Raw genomic sequence first — 23,813 nt, forward strand, 5'->3', positions numbered from 1 at the left:
CAGTTTGGAGGTAGCCATGTGGGGCTGAGCACCCCTGCCTGCACCCTTGCCTGCACATGCTCAGACCAGCAGAATGGCATTAACCAATCAGGACAGCGTTCAAGCCGCTCCACCGTTTAAAAGCAGATGCCTCGGGACCCTACTTCCTCTCTCTAAGCTTTCTCTCGTCCCTGCTCTATCGTCCCTTCCCCCAATTTTCCTCAAGGGAATGCTCCAAATAAAGATGTGACCAGAGAAGGAATTCTCGTTTTTGGTGGGGTTCATTCCTGCTGGACAGGATGGCGCCCCGCAACTGGTGCTCGAAACCCCGGACGCTGAGGGACCCTGACAACTACGCCGGGGGACCCTGAGAAAGCCCGGGAGAAAAAGTCAAGATCAGACACCAGCACAGAGAGCCTTGAATTTCAGAACTCTGAGAACATGGAGCGGTGAGTGACGTCTGTGAATCCCCAGAAAGGGGAGGAAAAGAAATGTAAAAAGGAATTTCAAAGGATAGGCCTAAATAGAAAAGAAAATACAAAAAAAAATCAAAGTTAAGGTATCTGAAAGAAGGTACAGAAAGCAACGGGGAAGAAAAATCCCTTAAGTTCAGTGCAGGAGGAATGTAAACAGCAGCAAAAAAGGCGAGGTAACTAAGGCGGGACTTTGAGGACGATGGGGTACGGGAGACCGCGGCTTCCGCTCCCTCTCCGTCCACCTGCGTACTCGCTGATAGAGACTGGAGGCAACAGTCTCGTAGGGAGGCAAGCTTGATCACTGCCTTCCCTGTTCTTAAAGAGCCACAGAGCTTTTGGAGGTGATTTTCGCCTAATTTTGATAAGAGAGCTCAGTCTCTGGCTCTCACGTACAAAAAACTTTAATTTTTGACTGAGAAAGACAAGCTGCTTGATCGTGCTGAGAGTGCTGGCGGCAGCCGGCCCGCCTTTGAGCGGTAATGCCTGATTAGAAACACGGAAGTGGGCCAGGCACGGTGGTGCACACCTGTAATCCCAGCTACTCAGGAGGGAGACGCAAAATTGCACTCTCCAGTGCTAGCTCGTTCGGGAGGCGTGGCCATGCTAACCAGTTGCTGGCGGGAAATTTGCTGGAGTCCGCAGAGGCCTGCGAATAGCCAGGTCGCGGGCGGGCTAAAGTCCGTGTGACATCAGAGGCCTTCTGGCGGGGCTATGGTTTTTGGAGGACTTTTTCAGCACCTGAGCGGACTCGCCTGACTGAGGCGGAAGCTGCGTGGTGAGCAGCGGCGCCATAGAAAGCAGAGAGGAGCTGAATCGGCTCTGCGGAAAAACTGTGTTTCCATAGCAACATGGGCGAGCGGGGAGGTGAGTTCCCAGAGAACGGGGCTCTGCGCGCGGGCGGACCGGGCAGGAGAAGCCCCCCCACGGGTGGGCGGATGCCCCCCCTCGCCGGAGCTTGGCGGTGCGAATTCATTGCCTGAGGTGAGGCTGAGTTACAGTTCGCAGTTACGGGATAAACGGCGAGCGCGCACGGCCCGGGGCGGAGCCATGCCTTTGGGCCATGCGGAGCGCGCCATAATGGGCTTCAGAGGCGGAGCTGTGGCAGCCGCCGTCCGCTGCTGCCGCCGCCCTCAGCCAAGGTCGCTAAAAATTCAGTCAGATAAAAACATTTGTCGCCAAAAATTCAGTCAGATAAAAACATTTATCCCCCAAACATCGCCCCTTCGTCAGCAGGAAGTAGCCAGATTGATGAGCAACGCCCATTCTCCCTTAAAAAACTGGTCGTGATTATCATAATAAAGGCATGTTTACCTGGTTAACGTATCCTAGGTAACAAAGAAAGGCGGACCTTTTGCCTGAGGCACCTGGTGAGATAAACAATGCTACCTAGAGGTTTTTCCATCTAAATAGGGGAGCTGGAGAGATGGCTCAGAGGTTAAGAGCACTGACTGCTCTTCCAAAGGTTATGAGTTCAATTCCCAATGACAACTGCTTTGGTTTTTAAACAATAGAGGGGGAATACACTACCAGTGACAGCTTCCCCCAGAGAAAGGATTTCTCTTGCATTCTTTTTACACTTAATTTTTAATTCAAAATTTTGCTGGTACAGGCAAACAAGATTTGCTTTTTGAAGCAGAGACCTACAGGTCTCTAAGTTCAAAACCAGCCTACTTCCAGTACTGATTGTGCTGAATTTTTACACTGAGAGTTTTTAATACTCTTAAATGTTAATTTGGGAGGAGAGTTTTGTTTATGTTTTTCTAGGAATGCTGACATACATCTGGATGCCAGCGAGACCGACCAGAGAGATAAAGAAGACGACCCAGTGGATGCTGAGTGTCCTGCTGTGGAAGATTCGTGCGGAGGCAGCAGAGATGACCTTCTGGGCGGTGCCAAGAGCAGCTGTTTCACACCATCGACTTGAGCAACACCCTGTGCAACCTCTTATCTCTTACTCTACTTTGCCTTTTCCTTCCTTAGGAATGGGTGGGAGCAGAGATATCCTTGGCATGCTGCGTCTAGGTGGGGACCAGATTGGAAAATAGTTTTGCCTTATTGCTCTTAAAGACAATAATTAGGGGGAGATGTTGGGAGCCACCTGGAGGCACAGGTGGTCCTGCAGTTTGGAGGTAGCCATGTGGGGCTGAGCACCCCTGCCTGCACCCTTGCCTGCACATGCTCAGACCAGCAGAATGGCATTAACCAATCAGGACAGCGTTCAAGCCGCTCCACCGTTTAAAAGCAGATGCCTCGGGACCCTACTTCCTCTCTCTAAGCTTTCTCTCGTCCCTGCTCTATCGTCCCTTCCCCCAATTTTCCTCAAGGGAATGCTCCAAATAAAGATGTGACCAGAGAAGGAATTCTCGTTTTTGGTGGGGTTCATTCCTGCTGGACAGGATGGCGCCCCGCATCTCAGGGGCTGTGTCTTTTCAAAAGTTCTTTCGGTTTTCTCCTTTTTTGATCTACTGTCCCATCACACTATGACCACAAATGCCAATATTCTTTTCTTGTTTTTCCTAAAGCCCCAACAAAAACTGTTCTCTTGCCTCCTTCTATGTTCCTACATCCGTTTAAATACATCCAGTTGTGTGCAGGTAGATGTTTAAAAATCAGCTCTCAAAGGTAAATAATAAGTAAATAAATAAATGTCAAGGTTTATAGTACTCTACTGAAATTCCAATGATGTAAAGACCCCGTACTCCTTTCCCACAGTAAGAAAGGTAATGAACTTGGAGTTGAAGAGAACTGCCCCCAGTCAGAAAGTAGCACATAATAGTTGAGCAAAACATGGGTCATCTCTGCCCTTTCACTTTCTTGCTATACTGTAATCATATAATCTCTCACTATAATAGAATGAGTTTAAAGACAGGAATGATCTCTAATTAATCTTTACAACCTCAGCTACTTCCATCACAGCTTCCATGAATAAATATTCGGTGCATGAAAGTAAAATTATATATATTATATATGAAATATATATATTTCATATATAATATATATAATTTTACTACAACCATGGAGACCTGTCACTGCCACATTAAGGAATAGAAAAGAATCTCTTGAGAAATAAACACAAATATCATAATTTATCATCCATTCTACACTTCTGGCTACAGGCACAACCCACACTCTTATCTTTTACATTTCTTATAGACTTTTTTTTGGTATTAGATGTATGAATGTTTTGCCTGTTTCTATGTACGTGTATATGGTGGTGGTCTACAGAGGCCAGAAGATGGCATCAGACCCTAGGAACTGGATGGTTGCAAGCCCCTATGTAGGAGCTATAAACCAAAACTAGGTTGCAAATGCTTTTAGCTGCTAAGCCACATTTCCAACCCTGACACATTCAATCTTAATACTCCCACATGTGACTAACAGTTAAGACTGAAAAAGGAGAAATGAGTTTCATTTTCAACTCCAACTGTATTATTGTATTCCTGAGACAATGTGTTTCATTTCTTTACATCTATATACCTATATATCATCTCAGTTATAGAGCAAGGATCTCTTGGAAGAATATATATGATAATATCTGGTAGGTCTATATAAGGGTGATTCTTCAAGTAAGAACATCAGTTATCATTTGGGTTTATTCCATAATTGTCTCATCATGTGTAGGAAAAAATGTTAACAGTTCTGTCATTAACAAACACCCCATATGAGTACCAAGTAAGAGCTAAGTACTTTGACCAGCATTCCACAAATGTTTACTACTTTATGTCTTTCCAAATACTAGTAAGTTACCATCACCTTTGACAAGCAGGATTACTGAGACAAGAGTAAGTATATGAAGACTCCATCTTTTATTTTAATTTTTAAAAAAAATTTATTATGTATACAATATTCTGTCTGCGTGTATGCCTGCAGGCCAGAAAAGGGCACCAGACCTCATTACAGATGGTTGTGAGCCACCATGTGGTTGCTGGGAATTGAATTCAGGACCTTTGATGGCACTGCTCTTAACTGCTGAGCCATCTCATCAGCCCCACGACTCCAACTTTATAAATGGCTATACCAAGAGTCCGAGTACCAGATTAGAACTCAATTTGGTGACTGCTCTAGTTTGAACATCTGTGTCGTCCTCAAATCCATATGTTGAAATTCTAACATCTAAGATGATACAATAGTAAGGTTTTGAGGAGGTAATCAGGTCAGGACAGTTCTATCCTCAAGGTTGGAATTTGTATGCGTATAGGAAGCCTGAGAAAGTTTGTCCAGGCAACAGGGACCCTGTATGAGACAGATTGTCAACCTTCACTAGACATTGAGCCTATTTATGCCTAAGTCTCATAGTCCCCAGCCTTTGCCACGGTATACTACAAACTTGCACTGTTTATAAATGACTAATCAGGTATTTTGGTAGTAGACTGAATAGTGTCATAAAGTACAGTGTCATCACAAATAGTTCTAAAAACCTCTCTAGAGGAGAGTGAACAGTAGAAATAAAGTTCTTCTCTTCACCCAGAAATAAATATAACCTTCAAATTTTTTAAATGGAATCAATAGCCCTATGGAGTTGTCCACTGAGTGAGAATTTCATCTGCCTATTGGAGGAAAGGAAGTGAGTAGGAAAGTTGAGATACCTAAGAAAAGGGTGTTCTAGTCCCAAGCCTGTGGTTAACAGTGTTTGCAAGTATGAGTTGAAGAGACATTTTAAATCTTCAAAGATCTTCCTCAAAAGGGCATGCCTGGTGATAACCTATGTTCTTTTTGTGGGTTTGGTCATATCTATACCTCTGAAGCATATCTCATATAGACTCCAGAGTGGACAGGCTACACTAGAACACAGGTAGGCACTGCTACATATCCTTGGAAGATAACTACCTAGGTCACTCACTCTCTGTGACCTGTTAGGTGGAAGTCAACAGAATGAATGTTTACATGAGTAAAAAAATGGTTGAAAATCAGCCATTGGACAGCTGTGTTTAGAAAAAAGGGAAGTATTCTGAATCCAGAAAAAAAAAAAAAACAAGTCCAAGTATGGAGAGACAATTTAAAGCATTGTGCCTCAAGGAGAGACTTTTAGGCAAGACAGAACTAACTTGTAGGATTTGAAATAAAATAAGTTGATGTTTCATAATTTGGAAATTAAACACTAAAATATATCACCTTATTTTCATTCAGATGTTTTAACATTTGTTTAGTGTGTGTGTGCCTCCTGATCTTGAGATTAAAGATGCATGCCACAATTTCAGGCTTTAAGTTTAACTATGGCTTACTACTTAATAAGTCTATTTAAGAGGTTGGAAGATCTTGACAGTTTCTTTGTTGATTGATCAAATGTGGCTGATTCTTTATTCTCTTCATTTTAAAAATTTGGTAAACCATTTATACTTAGATTTAGAGAGGGATTTTATTTGTTTTGTTTTGGTCTGTGTCTTGAGATGGGGACTTGCTGGTCTGTGTAGCCTGCCCTCCAACACCTGAGCTCAAAGGATCCTACTGTCCCAGGCTTCTGAGTTCTGTTGCTATAGGTGCCACTCCATTGTAACCTCCTACAAAGGCTTTTTCCACATATTCTCACAGCATTTTTGTCCACTACCAATTCAACCTCCTTCTCAACTTAGGAGTATTTCTACCATTTCTTAGCCATCAACATTTTGACTATGATTTCATAACAGAATTTTAAGTAGAAAATTATTTAAAAGTTGTTTTACTTTAATTAAATTTCCTTTCTAGTTTCTGAGGTAATTGAGGACTATGTCAATCTGAACTTTCCAAAGAAATAGAATCAAAGAGAGAGAGAGAGAGAGAGAGAGAGAGAGAGAGAGAGAGAGAGAGAGAGAATTGTATCAGTCTTGTATGACTGCGGAGATTTAACAGTTCTAATACCCATAGGTCAGTTGGCATAGGCTAACCCTGTAGTACACTGAGAAAGGATTTTGTTTTTCAGGGAAACCTCACCTTTACTATAAAAACTATCAACTGACTGGATGATACTCACCCATATTATCAAGGATAATTTCCTTCACTTAATGTCAACTGACTATACATGTTAACATCTAAAAAATAGCTTCAAGTCAAGCTAAGATCAACTGAGTACCTGGTTTAAGAGGCCCCTCTGTTTATGTGTTGCTTTCATTGGTTAATGAATAAAGAAACTGCCTTGGCCTTTTGATGGGGCATGACTTAGTTAGGCAGGGAAATCAGAACTGAATTCTGGGAGGAAGAAAGCAGAGTCAGAGAGAAGCCACGGATCCTCTGCTTGAGACAGACACCAGTTAGAATCTCTGGTAAGACACTGCCACATGGCAATACACAGATTAATGGAGATGGGTTAAACTAATATGTAAGAGTTAGCCAATAAGAAGTTAGAGCTAATGGCCAAACAGTGTTTTAATTAATACAATTTCTGTGTGGTTATTTTGGGGCTCAGCTAGCTGGGCGACTGGGACGAGCAAGCAGCCCGCTCCCTGCAACAAGTACCACTATCCAAAGTGACAAAGACAAACTATCACAAGGCTCATACTCAAATATTTATATGTCTCTTGTAAAAAGAACCACAAAGGGTGTATGGTCAGCTATCTAATATATATCCATAACATTGTTATAAGTAACAAAAATCTAAACCTCCATTATTTGAATATACTCTTCTTTATACATAATGGATTTTTTCTAATAGATTATTGTATTCTTTTCAATTGTAAAGTAAACAATAAAAAAGTTTGAGACTAAGTGACTTCTGAGAATTCCACACCAAGGCATACTATGAATCAAATGTTAGGATAGATTAATGTGTAATTATTTTCACATTAACACTCAAAAATTTTCAACCCACATTCTCTCTTTAGAAATCACTCAAAAATATGTTTTAGAAAAATGAGGAAATGAAAACAGAAAAGATGGAGTCATTGAAACTGAGCAAACAGAATAATCATGATAAAGAGAAACAAAAGAAGTCTAGGACAATAGACAACATCTAAGAAAAGTCCCAGTCGGGGGTTGGAGAGATGAATAGGTAGTTAAGAACACGGACTGCTCTTCCAGAGGACCTGGATTGAATTCCTGACACCAACATGGTAGCTCACACCTGTCTGTAACTTTAGTTCTAGGGTCTGTGACATCCTCACACAGATAAGCATTTGCTATGCGATAATGCTCTTATACACTATAAAGATTTGTCACTGTAAAGATTATCACTCATATTAGTTTAATAAAATACTAATTGGTCAGTAGCCAAGCAGGAAGTATAGGCAGAGAGACCAGACTAAATGAATTCTGGGAAGAGGAAATGCAGACAATCACCAGCCAGACACAGAGGGAGCAAGATGAGAATGACTCACTGAGACAAGGTACCAAGTCATGTGACTAAACATAAACAAGAACTATGGGCTAATTTAGGTTGTAAGAGCAAGTTGATAAGCCTGAGCTAATAGACCATACAATTTATAATTAATATAAGCCTCTGTGCTTTCCTTTGGGACTGAACAGCTGCCAGAGCAGGTGGGATAAAAACTTCAGTTGTACACTTATTCAGGCAAAAAAAGGCACACAAAATAAAAATAAATAAATAATTATAAAATAATATACCAATCAAATTATAGCAGGAAGAGATAGTAGAGAGGACTCTGGAAAGAAACAACATCACTGACAGATCACCTTTGAGGACAAACAAGTACCCATAAATATAAGTAAAATCTGTGGCTATTAATAACTCCAAGAAAACAAAAGAATGAAAAAGCATAGTCACAGAAAACACTTTAGCATGACAGTGAAGTCTGATACAAGATCTTTCAAGGTCTTGGTGATCCAGGCTCACCTTAAACATAAAATTTTCCTATCTCTCAGCATCTAGAGGGCTGGGGTCACAGATATGGAAACCAAACCTATATTTCTCTGGTTTCTTTCTTTCTCTCTTTTACTTTTTCTTGTTCTGCATGTATGCATGTGTGCCTGTGTGTGCATGTATACAAGAAGACCAGAAGACAACTATGCTGTCCTTTCTGAGACAGCACCCACCATTTTACATTTTTTGAGACAAGGTTTATCACTGCCCCTGGAACATACCAGGTGGGCTAAGATGGGCTGCCCAGTAAGTCCCAAATATCTGCCTTTTCCTCTTTTCACTCCTCTTTTGCCTTCCTCTTCTTCCTTCCTACCTTCTCCCCCCTCCCACTTTCCTATTCTGCCTTCCTTTCTTCAATCCTTCCTTCCTTTTTTGTACTAGAGCCTGAACACAGGAAAGGAAAACTTCCTTTTTGATCATATACAGATTATAAAGATAATGTTTAAAACTCAGAAGTCAGTAAATAGCAGTAAAAGCATGTTTTGTGAAATTTGAAAGTACATAGCAAATGAAATATTTCACAGTTGAAAGTGATTTCCTTAGGGTGGAATGGCACGGGGCAGGAATTGTGTTTTTCATTATGAGATTTTCAATATATTTACACATAGTCATGCATTACTTTGATAAAAATTTAAATCAGTGGATAAAAGGACAGTGACCAGTTATTAAATCAGTTTCTTTTCTTTAAATCCACTTTCTTTAAACTGGTAATGTTTCACAATTATTTAGCCAGTATAGTGCTACCACCTCATGTATAGATGAGTTGATTGGTATTTCCTGTTTCTCCTACCACAGCTTTAATTTCCTCAAGATTTATGATCAATTCCCTGTGTGCTGCAAGAGATCCATACATTAGCTCCAAACTATTTTAGATATTCCATTCTTTCTGCTTTTTAAGAGTGAAGACTCTGTAACCCATATAACTTAGTAATTAGTAAGAGTAATTAAAACCCCCTTTTTCATCTTATTCCTAATTGGCATCATTTTCCCCTTAAACCCTGTAGGTCTGTTGTAGGTTTAAGTGTGATTAGGAATAGCTGGTTAATCTTGTCCATATTATAGACATTTTAATTCTTATCCTTAATCTTTCTCACTTTCATTATATATGAAGAGGAATATCCCCTCAAACTTTTAATATATTGTGAGTAAATAAATAAATGTGAATGATATATTTAAATGCTTAGAGAGTGTCACTGTTTGAAAGCATAAGGAGTTGTGGCCTTGTTGGAGTAGGTGTAGAGTAGGTATGACTTTGGAGGAAGTATGTCACTAATGGTGGGCTTTGGAGTTTCAAAAGTCCAAGCCAGGCCCAATATCTTCCTCCTCCTGATGCCTATGGATCTGGAAGAAGAACTCTCAGGCTTTTCTTTAGCAACATTTCTTCCTATTTGCAGCCACGCATCTCACCAAGATGACAATGGAGTTAAACCTTTGAAAATGTAAGCAAGTCTCAATTATAAGCTTTTCTTTATGAGTTGCCATATCATGGTTTCTCTTCACAGAAAGAGAACACGGACTAAGACATACATTAATTCCCAAAAGGTTTTTTGTCCTTAATATTAGTGATTTTAAAAATTTATTTTTAGATAGGCATAACAGTACATACTTTTAATCACAACACTTTGGAAGCAGAGGCAGGAGAATCTCTGTGAGTTTGAGACCAACCTAGTCTACAGAGTGAGTTCCAGGCCAACCACAGTTACATAGATCATGTCTCAAAAAATTAACCTTCATGCATCAGATATCTTTATTTTTTGGTGTCTATGTTGGAAACAAGCAAATTAGGAGGCTTTATTTATAATCATGTGGACATAGGGTGAACATAAATTTTACTGAAAAGAAGCTTTGAACAGGATTTGTACTCCTGGCCTATGAAAACTCAGTACTTATATTTATACTGTTACTCCTCAAATATACAGAAAAATTGTCAGGATGTCAGTGTTGTGAACAACTGGCAAATTCCCTTTCCATCTTCATTCAAAGTGCCTATGATTAGGTTTAAAATAAAGGAAAAGATACAGAATGCTTATGAGTAAGGATTTACTCATCTCTTTCCTTTGTTAGAAACAAAGTTCCTTGTCATTTGAACTTAATGGCTAAGGAAATAATATTTGCTCTCATTTATTTATAATTGGATAGCTTTTTCTCTGCTGAGAACCAGTCATGAAAATTCACACATACTGAGACATCTTTTCCTGTATTGTATCTCTGTAAAAGATAAATATACCAAATTGTTTCATGAGAAGAAATGCAATATGCATTAGAGGTTCAAATGTCTGAGAAACTTTATCAAATGAAGCTTTACTTTACTCTCTCTTAAATTATTAATTTACAAAAGTTAAGTGCTTTTTAATTCTGATAGATTGCATAGTGAAAGAGCTTGAAATATTTATTTGTTTGTTTGTTTGTTTGTTTATGTCTTTTGAGGCAGGGTCTCTCTGGGTAGTTCTGGCTGCCCTGAAACTCACTCTATAGACCAGGCTGGCCTTGAACTCACAGAGATCCATCTGCGTCTGCCTCCTGAGTGCTGGGATTAAAGTGTGTGTGCCATCACCATCTGGCTTGAAATTATTTTAATGTGAATAATCCAAGTAACTTGAATATAGTTAAAAATAACTCTATTCATATTTGAGCCATTATCTAAGGTGAACCAAAATTGTTTCTGGTATTTCTTCTAAACTATATTTATGGAAGGAGGATAATATTGTTAAGTTCACCTTTAGAAACCAACCAATTGTCACATAAATGAACTCACCCTCAATTTGCTGGAGTTAATAAGCATAGTTAAGGGGTTTCAAAATCACCTGACTTAGTATATTATAATAGGCCTGGTGAAATTGAAATGTGGAGAACAACAACAGAGAGAAATATTACTTAGTAAAATAAAAACTTCAGGATATATTTATTCTTAATTCAAATGAAAGCAATGAGTGAGAGGGAGATCTCTATTATGGACCAGTTATGCACTAGCCCCCCACCACCGCCATCAAAGCTGCAACAGGTGCACAGCTGCTCCTTGGGAAATTGGTCTCTGGAGCCTGTGTTCTTTCTAGCACTGGTACAACCACCCTAGTGAAGATGCGCTCCTTTTCACAATCAGGAACTAAATTGCAGAGCACCCATAACTGGTCCCCAACCCCTCATCTCCTGTGTCTTGTGTTAGGGTGATACGATTTGACACTTAGATTCTGACATGGCTGTGGAATCCCCAACCTCAGTCTACCTGCAAAAGTCTTTCATACTGCATCAAGATAAGCCAGGAGTTTGCCATTTTACTTTGAAAACAAGCTGAAGCACTTTAGTAATTTTTATTTATTTTAAATGGTTCACCACATTTGGGCTGTACTCATGCAGTCCTTGTTAGGTGAGAAAGAAATAATTCAAGTGCCTATTGAAAGGGAAGTATTTCTGGGAAAGATGTCCTTCTTGTGTTAGTCAAGACAGGATGTGAATTTTAGGGGCTATTTTTTGAGAACTGTGAATAAGGTTTTCTTTCACTATTCAGAATTTTTAAATGGCTTTCCCAATAGAATACAGCTTTGTGATTCGTTTTCACAGTTAAGAACAACAGCTTTGGAGCTTTGTCCTTACTCATTAATTGGTTCACAAGTGGTTTTAGCCATCGATTTCATTAGCAGTATATAAAGACTTGCAGATCTGTATGAAGCAATTTGCATTGTTCCCAGGACATGCAAGATCTCTAGTACGGAAACAAATGCCTCCTATAAGGAAACCTGGCTGGGCAAAGTGGCTCATACCTGTAGCCTCAGCACTTGGGAAAGAGAGGTACGAAAATAGCCGTGAGTTCCAGGCCAGCATGAGATACAGTGAGACCTTATCTCATAAAAACAATGAAGAAGAGGAAGTAGAAGAAGACACAGGAGAAAAAAGGAGGGGTGGGGGAAGAGGAGGAGGAGACAGAGGAGAAGCTGGAGGAAATCTGGAGTCTTAGCTGTGTGATCACAACACTTGAGAGGCAGAAGCAAGAAAACCATGAATGAATTCTATTTAAGCATGGGCTACATGGGGAGACCCCATCAAGATGGGGAGAACAAAAAGATCTGGGAAAACTCTCCCGTCTTAACTAACAAAATGCAGCAACAAACTTTTCCTTATACAAGAATGAACAATTCTTCATTTTATAAAATATTATTGAGCATCTCCTGCATGCATTTTTTTTTCATTTTTTTGGTTTTCGAGACAGGGTTTCTCTGTAGCTTTGGAGCCTGTCCTGGAACTAACTCTTGTAGACCAGGCTGGCCTCAAACCCATAGAGATCCACCTGCCTCTGCTTCCTGAATGCTGGGATTAAAAGTGTGCGCCACCACCGCCCCCCCCTCGACACCTGCATGCATTTTGTTGTATGAGCTAGTGATGTAGGAAGATATCAATAAGCTAAAACTGCTCTCATGAATAGAAAGAGGTAGAAATATAAATCAACAAATAGATCAAAATTGGTCTCATAGAGATAGGGATGATATAAGTGATATAACAAGTTCTAGTGGGATGGGTAAGTGTTTTAAGGTAACATTTCAACAGAGCCCTAAGGAAATGTGGAAGCAAGACTTTCAACTCTTTTAACAGAGTAAAAGGGAGCGGCAGAATTTGCCAGTCTAGGTTAAACAGAATAATTTAAAAAGCCTGTCCTATTTGGAAGAGTGTGTATAGAAGCTAGGGATTCAGGAATGCTTTGCTGTGTATTCCTCTCCCATGCATACTCCTCTCTCTCTCTCTCTCTCTCTCCCTCTCTCTCTCTCTCTCTGTGTGTGTGTGTGTGTGTGTGTGTGTGTGTGTGTGCATGTGTGTGTGTGTGTGTGTGTGTGTATATGTGTGTGAACGTGAGGGATGTGAGGGATAGTTTGCACATCCAGTAGGGGTCTTAAATCACCAGAATTGGGGTGCTGGGATACTGGTGTGCTTTGGGTGCAACAAAACAAGGGAACATAGAAGATTCAGAGCTTAGGGATAATATCTAATTGGCACTTTTTGCTAAGTGGGACTTCTATGAGACAGTAGCTGGCAAGGCAAGATAAAAAAGACTGGGGAGGCTCTCTTCCCAAGTAGGTAGGAGATAGTCGGGATGTCATCAAGTATAGTTGTATGCAAATAAAATTTTAGTACATGGGACATGGAGGCAGTAGAATGCTGTGGATCCCCAAGTGACTGCAGCAGGCAGAGGGTCCCGAGACCACGCTGCAGGTCCCTGAAATTGTGTCAGGCAATGGGCTGCAAGTCCCAAGAGCAGCCAGTTCCTGGGTGCAGTTCCCTAAGTGGCTGCAGTGGGCCATGAAGGGCAGTGAGTCCCAGGCAGGGAGCCATGTGGTGGGTGAGAGACAGCTATGCGAGTGAGGTTGGAAATTTTATTTAGTGGGTTATGAAGGGGAAAGAGGAGAAGAGGGGGGGAGGAAGATGTGGGGAGAAGTGGGGAGAAGGGAGAGACAGAAGCTGCCTCTTCCACAGGGAGACAGAAAGGAAGGGACTCAGGCTTGCCTCAGGGGAGGGGGGAGGGAGTGGGCTTGACTTGTCTCTTAAAGGAACAGAGTGGATCATTACAGGCAGGATGATGATCCAGAATAGCCTGTTCTAAAAATAAAGGGGAGCTGGATGTAAGGAGAGGAAAAAAATCAAGGAAGGGAGAGGAGGGAAGGAAAGAACAGAGAGAGGGAGGAAGGAGGGAGTGGGAAGGAAGGGGAGAAATTACACACGGGCGGCACTGAAGGTCAGGTGACTTGTGGGTTTCTGACTATAGTATGATTTAGTAACAGCATGGAAGAGTCTCATAAAGAAAGAGAAAGTCAGGGTGCCTTCCACGATTCTCTGTTGAAACAGCTCGAATGATGGAATTGACATTTACAGAAGCAGGGTTAAATACAGGAAGAGCCATTGACAGGAAAAGCCACCATCTTGCTTCAGGCTCCTGTGGGTTGGGGAATCTGGAGGCATGCTCTAATCATCTACATAAAAATAGGGGCTATAGATAAGTGGATAGACTGCAAAACTTTGTACCACTCATGGCGTGCTGGGGAGACATTGGCAACAAGTACTTGATTTCCCCTTCCCCTGGATATACAGCATTGTAGCTTGTATACGCAGCCTTGATTCTGGAAACAGCCTTGGTACACGTGTCAATTGTGTTACATGTCATGACTGATGTGGTGAAGCCTTTTCTGAGAAAATCATAATGAAGAATTCATCATTAGATGGTGCGGGAGAATTATTTGTATTCTGTCAATCATGTATTTTAATAAAATGCTGATTGGCCAGGCAGGAAGTATAGGCGGGTCAACCAGACAGGAAGTAGAGATGGGGCAATGAGAACAGGAGAAGGCTAGGAAGGAGGAAGTCCATTCTCCATTCCTGCCCAGACCACAGAGAAGCAAGATGTAACCTGCCCTGCAGGAAAAGGTACTGAGCCACATGGCTAACACAGACAAGAATTATGGGTTGCCATAAGATGTAAGAATTCGTTAACAAGAAGACTGAGCTAATGGGCTAATCAGTTTTATAACATATAGGGACCTCTGTGTGATTTTCTTTGAAATTTGTCGGTCATGGAGTACGGGGGGGGGGGGGGGGGGACGGAAATCCTAACAAGCTAGCCAGCCTTCATGCTACGAATGTGGCTGGCTCGGGGTCTTTCTGAAAAGCCATTGACAATGACACTGGGACTTGTTTCCTCTGCATATACTGGATTTTTGGGATCCAGTCTGCTTGGATGCTCACCTTCCTGGACCTGGAGGGAGGGGGGAGGAACTTGAACTTCCCACAGGGCAGGAAACCCTGACTGCTCTTAGGGATGGAGAGGGAGGAGGAGAGGGAGTAGGGGGAGTGGGAGGGTGTTGGGAGGAGGGGCGGAAATGGAAACTTTTATAAATTAATAAACTTTTATATAAAAAAAGAAAGTTCCTTTTAAAATTACTTGAGAGTGAGAAAAATCTACCACACAGACTCAAATGCTAACTGTTCTTTCTGAAACCATGGGCAATGACATTTAAGACAGCAACACATTTACCAACCTTCTGGATCTGGAACAAGAAGCAATTGCTCAGATATACTCAAAGGGAGATCCAGGGCCGGCAACAAAGCCTGAAGTTAGCTTCCCTCCCTTCCAAGTTCTTAAGTCCAAAATGTTTTCAGATGGGATACTTGATAGAGGAGGGTCATCTGTCTATGTGTTACTTTCATTGGTTAATAAAGAAACTGCCTTGGCCCTTTGATAGGACAGAAAATTAGGTAGGCGGAGTAAACAGAACAGAATGCTGGGAGGAAGAAGGCAGTGAGGCAGTCGCCATGACTCTCCTCTCCAAGACAGACGCAGGTTAGGATCTTTCCCGGTAAGCCTGCTATACAGATTACTAACTATGGGTTAAAGCAAGATGTGAGAATTAGCCAATAAGAGGCTGAAACTAATGGGCCAGGCAGTGTTTAAATGAATACAGTTTGTGTGTTGTTATTTCTGGGTGTAAAGCTAGCCATGCGGGAGCTAGGTGGGAACGCAGCCTGCCACTCCTTCTACAGATACTTTTGAGTCGAGTCTCTGCTTTGCATTTATCCTGGTTATGGTTGCATTGTCTATGTGCTTTCAAACCTAGCTTTGATTGTATTTGGGACATGTTTCCAGATGTGTTTTTCAGTTAATCAGTGGTATATAATGGATAACCTGGCCAGGTGGTGGTGGCACATGCATTTAATCCCAGCACTCAGGAGGCAGAGACAAGCGAATCTCTCTGTGAGTTCGAGGCCAGACTGGTCTACAAGAGTTAGTTTCAGGACAGGCTCCAAAGCTACAGAGAAACTCTGTCTTGAAAAAAACAACAACAACAAAAATAACCTGACCCCTAAAGTTTCTAATAAATCCAGATTATGACCAGTATTTTAACTATCATCAATACTTCAAAATATAAGTATACTAAGTCACATCTATTTTTTTACCTGTGTATCTTGAGTTAGTAGCTTAAACTCTCTGTGTGCAGGCTGGGCACTCTCTCCTTGCATGGCTAAGAATAGTCACCAGTCACTAGTTTCTTCAAATAGTTCTTCGTGAGTGTCCCACAATTTAATGTTTCTTTCTTTTGTTAAATGGGTATAGAAGTCTCCCAAATATAACTATCCTTTCAAGTTTCATTATTTTTTCTGTAAAATATTGTGAATATAAATTTTTATAAAATGGTACTCTTTTCCTCCTGATATTCTATATTTTGTTGGTTTAATTTACAAGATCCCCTTGCTAATAACATAAGAGAAAAAATGTCTCCTAACAGTAACAGTGAGAAAGTAAAGAGGGTAGTGTTAAGTTGTGAGCATATCCCCCAGCCCCCCTCCGCATCCATCCCAGCCCCCAGGCCTGGGAGTTATTTTGGTCTGAACTCCAAATCCCAGAATGCCAGGTCCTGACCACAGGGTATTTGAGGGAGCTCCCAAAAGAGAAACACGTTGTGCCCCCCCAACTGTGGTCACATTTGCAGGTTTCCCCTAGGGGCCACCCGAGAGTGCAGGAATCCCATTAAACCTGCATATTTTTAATTTGGCTTGTTGTGATTTGGCTTGATTGGGATTTTCGCGTTGGCAGAGAGCTCGCATTAGAAAAAATTCCTAACAGGTAGGTTCCTAAGGTACCCTTTCATCTTACCTCAATTTGCCAACTATACACAAAATTCCCCTCTCCTGATTTTTGCTTTTAGCCCATGTCAGATGACATGGCCATAAAAAAAGCTACCTCATTAGAGACAGTCTCTTGGAAAACAGGCTGACTTCTCTCAGCTGACCTCACAACAGAAGGGCTGCGCAATATTATATGATAATTTATCCTTTCTGGTTAGCATCCCTTCCTTCCAAGTTCTTCATAAAATGACCGTTAATGACTCATATATAAAAATGAAGGCTTTTTCTAAAAAATGGTAGGCATAATGTGGGGAGGAAGAAAAGAAGACTGATACTTATTCTAAATATTTGAAACCTAAGATTATTCAAATATATCATGCACTTTGACCTCTCTCTGTCTCTCTTTGTCTTTGTCTTTGTCTCTCTCTCTGTCTTTGTCTCTCTCTCTCTCTCTCTCTCTCTCTCTCTCTCTCTCTCTCTGTGTGTGTGTGTGTGTGTGTGTGTGTGTGTGTTCCATACACTGGGTATAGTGGCATATGCATATAACTCCAGAACTTCGAAACTTTGTAAGTTAAGGCAAGAGGATCAAGAATTTGAGAATTTGAGCAAGACCCTGTTACAATTTTTTAAAAAAAGGGACAAGTCCCACATGTAAACACATACTGCTAATAAAGATGTGGAATCATCTTACTAGAAATGAGCGCATAAGCTATACGTTTCATAAAAATCCCTTTTCTTAAATCTTAGTTATATTTAAGTCCACGTAATATCATCCATAGTTTATGAGTATTATTCCATCTCTAGATGAGTGTCCTTTTGAATCCTATGCCCTTAACAAAGGGGTTGTTATGGAAACAATTTTTTTTTAACTGAGAGGTGGTAGTTTAAAGTCTGTGCAATTTAGTAAAGTATACTTGGTCTAAGGGTTATATTAATTTAACCACTTGTCTTTAAATCTAACAGTTTTATCTTCATTCAATTGCTTTGCGCATTTGACACATGGTATTCACAAGCAGTTAAAAATGGCATGAGAGCTCCTTAAGGAAAAGCAAAGTAAGACAATTCTCACATGCCTAAATGCAGTTCAATCAGTGCATGTTCCCCTTGCCTGAAATTTGTCTGTTCCTGGCATGTTTAATAATGAGTTATACAATGCATTTGGAAGGTGAGAGGGCCACTTCCCAGGGCCCAGGGCCATGTTGTGATTTTCTGTGCCTAAGTCCCCTGTTTTTGTTCAGACAGGTTGCCAATGCATCCCACAAATCTGACCTAATGCTTCTTCAGTGGGCTTATTTTTCTTCTGTGGCTCAGTTTTCATGTGATATTCAGGAAGTCGACTGTCAGGCATGCGAATTGACAGAAAAATATATCACGTTAAATCATGATGGTTTAATAAGGTATTACTCATGGACAAATGGCTTCTGGTATTCTTTCTTCCATTGGGACAACTTGAAAAGCATAACGTGTTGCAGAGAAGAGATTCAGCACTTTTACTGGAATTCCACTTCTGTCAAAGCACTTAGTGAAATATGTTCCAAGAGCATAGTATGGCTACATTTTCCTATTTGAAGATATAAGCTACTAGGTATCCTTTTAGTCATGCAAATTATTGATCTTGATTATTATGACTGGGTGCAATATTAAGACACAAATCAATTTTAAAAGTTTTAGTCATAATTTCTGTCTGGAGACATAATGATAACAATTTTTTAAAATGATTCATGGTCTCTCAAGAACTTCATTACAAAGAAAAATACATAATTTTAAAACCTTTTTACTATAAAGAGAAATTAATAGGAAAATTTCATCTCAGTTCAGTTGAAAATCTAAAGTAGACATACATTTATGTCTTATTCAATTTGATGTAGAATTTGGGGAAAAAAAGAATTGCAATGATGAGAGTCTCCAAGTCATCTGTACAGTGTATTGCAAGAAAAGGAAGAAAGGGAGGAGGAAAGAGAGAAGGAAAGAGAGAGAGAGAGAGAAAGAGAGAGAGAGAGAGAGAAAGAGAGAAGCATTCATTAATGTAGAATCTTCTATGGCTTCCAAACTGTATGCTCTTTTCCTTCTTTTTGTTGGAAGCAGAGTTTCAGGTAGCTCAGTCTAGGCTGAAACTTACTACCTAGACCAGGATGACCTTGAACTTCTGATCTATTTCTCCAGGGCTGGGATTAGAAGAGACACCAGGATCACAGCAGCTTTAACTGGTGCTAGCTTGGAAGGTAAATGCATTATCATCATGGTGGAGAACATGGTGATAGACAGGAGACATGGTGCTGAAGAAGTAGCTAAGAGTTCTAGCAGGCAGCAGGAAGACAGGGTTACTGGGCCTGGCTTAAACTTTTGAAAATCTCAAAGCCCACCTCCAGGGACACACTTCCCCCAACAAATTTACATCTCCTAATTAAGGTCACTTCCTGGTGATCAAGCATTCAAAATCTATGAGCCTATGTGGTCCATTCCTATTCAACTTAAAACAGATAGCTGATCCTTGTCAATCACATTCATGTTTGTGCTTCAGAAAACAGAAAGTGCTTTCACATACAGAAACTGGTTTACTTTTTAAATGAATAATTTTAATTGGTCTTTAGCTGCTCAATATGCATAAATATCATCTGTAATCCCCTTTTTACTTAGCTATAGTTATTCCTTCCACTAATTTTGGGCTTGTTTTGTTAGATAAAGAGAATGACCTACAAAAGCAGAGAAAAAATTCAAAAATATAAAACAGAATGAATGGAATGAAAGCAAAAATAAAATGCTGGTGAAATACGGAAGACTACAAGTGATGTGGAAGTACTGTGGAATAAAAGATTTTGGTTTCTTTTTTCTTTTTTCTCTTATTTTTTTTTTAAATAAAAACCATCAGAAATGTTCTTTGAAAGTGCATTAACATGGAGAAAAAAACAATGAATATTAGCCAGTGCCAGTAGGAAATTACACCCCTCTTTCTACTCCAGCTAATTCTCGTTTAATTAAAAGAAATTGAACAAGATTAAGAATTTGAAAATAGAGAGGAAGGCAAAACAGTGATCTATCGTTTTTTTTTTTCTTTCAGCAGTTCCTTTTTAGCTATAATTAATCATCCACTCCAAACAGCAGACCACCAGGGAACTGTGTTGAGCAGGGACAAGTCAAAGCAACAGAAGGGAAATCAGTCTGTACAAGCCTCACCAGTGAAATTTGAACTCTGAGTGAAAAGACAGTAACAGTGTCAGAGCAGCCTCTGGTGGTTGAATGTCAAAAACTCAAGAAGACAGAGGTCTGTTTCTTGGTGATCTCTTGACCTCTGTGCTCCACAGTCAGAAGATTTGACCAAAATAAAAGCAACTACTCATAAGACTTCAAAGAAGGAACCAGGCCTTGATTTAGTTGGAATGAAAGTGAATTCATCAGTCTCAAGGCCAATCACAGATGGAATGGGGATTGAATTCTGATAAATTGGCTCATTCTAGCCATGGATTGCATTTTCTTTACACCTATTCATTGGTGAAATGTGCCAAATAAAGAACTGTCTCCAATTCTCCAAGGATTTCAAATAGATGGTCAACTAGTAGTCACTGACACCTGGAATTTTCATTTTTAAGCCCTGAAAATTTTTAAATATTCTTAATATTTTAAACTCTTAGAAGTCTGAATTCAGAGGTCTGTTCATTAGCAGGATTTGGGTGCAATTTTTGTTGTTGTTACAACTCACTCAGCTGGGAAACATCTGTTTAGGACAGAGCACTACAAATTCCAATGGATAGTATTTCCATTGAGACATTTTGTCTAAGATATTCAAAATTGAATCATCTTATCTGTGTCAACTGTCATGTTCTAAAGAGTGCTGCAGTCTTCCACCTCCTGTTTCTGACGACATATCTTTACAAATCAGGTTAGAATGCTCAGCTCAAAACCAGATATTCTACATCTTTAGAGACGACTTGGGAATTTCAGACTGAGTAAAGGTAAGTTTGTGAACACATAAACACATGTTTTAAAACTGACTTCAATAGAGCTCATCTGCATTTAGTTGGAGTAATAAACCTGCAGATCTTGGGGCTGATACAATTCTGATAGGACCACATCAATTGGATCAAAGAGTCTTGGTAATCTCTGTATGTTCCGTGTTGAGTTAGTGCTCATTCATATAGAAAGAAGGATTCTAGTTCAGAGAAATGTTCGTATTGGGGCGACCTGGGTTCTTGTTTCATTTCCAGGAAAGAGACAACAGTTACTTGAAACTACAGAGTCAAGAATAATATAGCAGCATTGTGCCTTAATCGTGACAAATGTGCCGTGGTCATGGGTAGTGTTCACATGGTGGAGCATGGACAGCTGAGACCCTTTTGGTACTCGCTCCATTAGTTTCTACAAATCATAGAAAAGTTCTCAAATCAAAACTTTCCTTTTGTAAAATGAAAAATGGAAAGATTAATATGGCGATTAAAATTCAAGGAAGAGGAAAAGATAGAGAGGATTCTCTTATGGAAAAATTTATTGTATGTTTTGCATTTTGCACCTATCTGTGCATATTACTATTACCTCATTAAAATGGTTCTGGATGGGGTGGCTGAGTTCTGTACTCCAAGCACTTGGGAGGCTGAGACAGGAAATTTGCCATGAGTTTGAGGTCAGTCTGGGCTACAAAGTGAGGCTCTGTGTCAACTCGCTCCTGAATAAATAGTGCTCTCTCAGTGCACTGAGAAAGGAATGTTGACAAAATAAACCAGTTACTAAGAAAAATTCCAGAACCGTGATACTTAAATTTTTACAAAACCATCATTTCTCCTTTTGCTTAACTATTTCCCTATTTTCCACTACATGGGAGAACCAGGCACAATGGAAGCACCAGTAGTAACATAAAAAGCCCTGCATATAGTAGCACTTAGTGTGGCCACAAAGGCCCATTGGATTTAATCCATTCTTTAGCACACCTTCATTACTACCCCAAATATTGTTAGAGAGGCTGGGCAGTGGTGGCACATGCCTTTAATCCCAGCACTCGGGAGGCAGAGGCAGGTGAATCCCTGTGAGTTCAAGGCCAGCCTGGTCTACAAGAGCTAGTTCCAGGACTCCAGGACAGCTAGGACTGTTACACAGAGAAACCATGTCTCAAAGAAACACTATATATATATATATATATACATACATATATATATATATATATATATATAGAGAGAGAGAGAGAGAGAGAGAGAGAGAGAGAGTAAAAACAGGCTCTAAAGTTCCCATGATGACAGCTACGCAGACCAACTTCCAAGCATGTACCCTTCCAACTGAGGAAGTGAAAGAAGCCACGATTACAAGAGTAAAACATAGACATCAAAACCCCAATCTCATTTAAGTGTCTCTCAGCTTCTTGTTAATTCCACCAAGCTGCTGCCATTCCTTTCATTATCAACTTTGTTTTATAATGCATTTGCTCTGTTATTACTATTACACATACCAGACACATCTCAAGTTCTGTCCAAACTTTGTGACTATGACAGCATGGCATCTTGCTTTCACGATTTGGTACCACGGTAAGGGTAGGTATAACCTTTGGCTGGGGCAGTTTAATGGCCTGAAGTTCCAAAGAAACAAGAAATCAATCAGAAGGGCTGGCTTCCATTCTCTCTACCACCAAAAACCTTTGTGTTCTGGGATAACCATTTAATTCCTCAGCAAGGCAGTAACTGGAAATTTCTCTGGTAAACCCTTAGACCCTGGTAATGGGAATTTTTTGAGCTCCAAATCGAATTCTGTCAAAGGACCACATCACAGACCTCTTCTGCTAGTCACTGTCACCGTGACCATTTTTTCTCCATGGATTTCAACACTTGTGCTCCGGTTCAACTTGGATGTCTTGCTTTTGGATACACAAAGACTTCCCCATTTCTACATAGGGGCTTTTCAGGTAGAGATACTCTTGGATTCACAATCCCAAAACAGGGACTTGATTCTCACAGAGCCATTACTGTCAAGATACAGGAACTTGCTATCTTTCAGAACTGGAAAATTTAGAGATGGATTTTTCTAAGTTTCCCAGAACACTTCCGAAGGTGAACACCTTAGGTATGGGGGAGGGGTGCAACATGATAATGCTCTCTACCTGGCTTTCCAGGTGTATCTGATTTAACACTAAAGCCCCGGTCATACAGTTGATCCCTGAGACCACTTTGCCTGCACCCTTGCTCTAAAAAAGATTTGCTTCAGGATCTGCAAGGGAGGGCATGTGCATGTGAGACTAAGCCAAGCTTCTATTCTGTATCAGATAGTCTCATCCTTTCCTGCTCCAAATGATGATGGTTCTACAATTGTGTGCTGGCAGAGTTCAAGTCTGCCCAGTGGTCCTTGTAATAAGAACAAGCTTGGAAGGACTGAGTGGTCAGGAACACAGAAAATTACTTCCAGCTTTTTGACTGGCTTCAAGAGGCCAGTGTGTATAAGGGTCTGACACAGGCCCAGGGAATATTTAACTATATAACACGGCAACCTAATAGAAATGGAAAGGAAATTTCACACTGCATAATTTAAGCAGAAATGCTTAAACAAATGCACAAACCCCTCTTTCCCCATTCCCAGGTATCAAGGAAAACGTAAGGGGAATGCTTTTCAGCCCAGTTTTCTACTCGAAACAGAAGTTTTAAAGTTCACGAGAAAAATTTCAGAAAAGTACATGTTTGTGAGTTGCCCAAAACAAGAGAAGTATTTCATTCTTCCTTCTAGAAAAGTTGGTGGGGAAAAGGTTGGGTTTTGTTGTTGTTGTTGTTGTTGTTCTTTTTTGTTGTTGATGATTAAGCTTGGTAAATAAATTAAAGATTCTTAACAAATGTCAACACTTCCACACACCTTTAAAATAGTTGTTCTCCAAGAAAACCCACAGAATCAACTAACTTAGACTCATAGGAGCTCACAGAGGTAGAGCTGACAATCAGGAAAACTGCATGGATGAAGAATAAAAAAGTGGCTCTCAGCCTGTAGCCTTTCACTGGGACAACATA

General features: G+C 40.4%; 1 protein-coding gene across 3 annotated transcripts in view; it reads right to left on the reverse strand.

Moving 5' to 3' along the window:
- The window catches only part of Mid1 (midline 1), a 356,681-nt gene that overhangs the window by 168,104 nt on the left and 164,764 nt on the right, over positions 1 to 23,813 (reverse strand). The gene's annotated exons all lie outside the window — the stretch shown is intronic.

The sequence above is a fragment of the Myodes glareolus genome, chromosome X, assembly GCF_982192425.1.
Source record: "Myodes glareolus chromosome X, mMyoGla1.1, whole genome shotgun sequence".
Lineage (NCBI taxonomy): Eukaryota > Metazoa > Chordata > Mammalia > Rodentia > Cricetidae > Myodes > Myodes glareolus.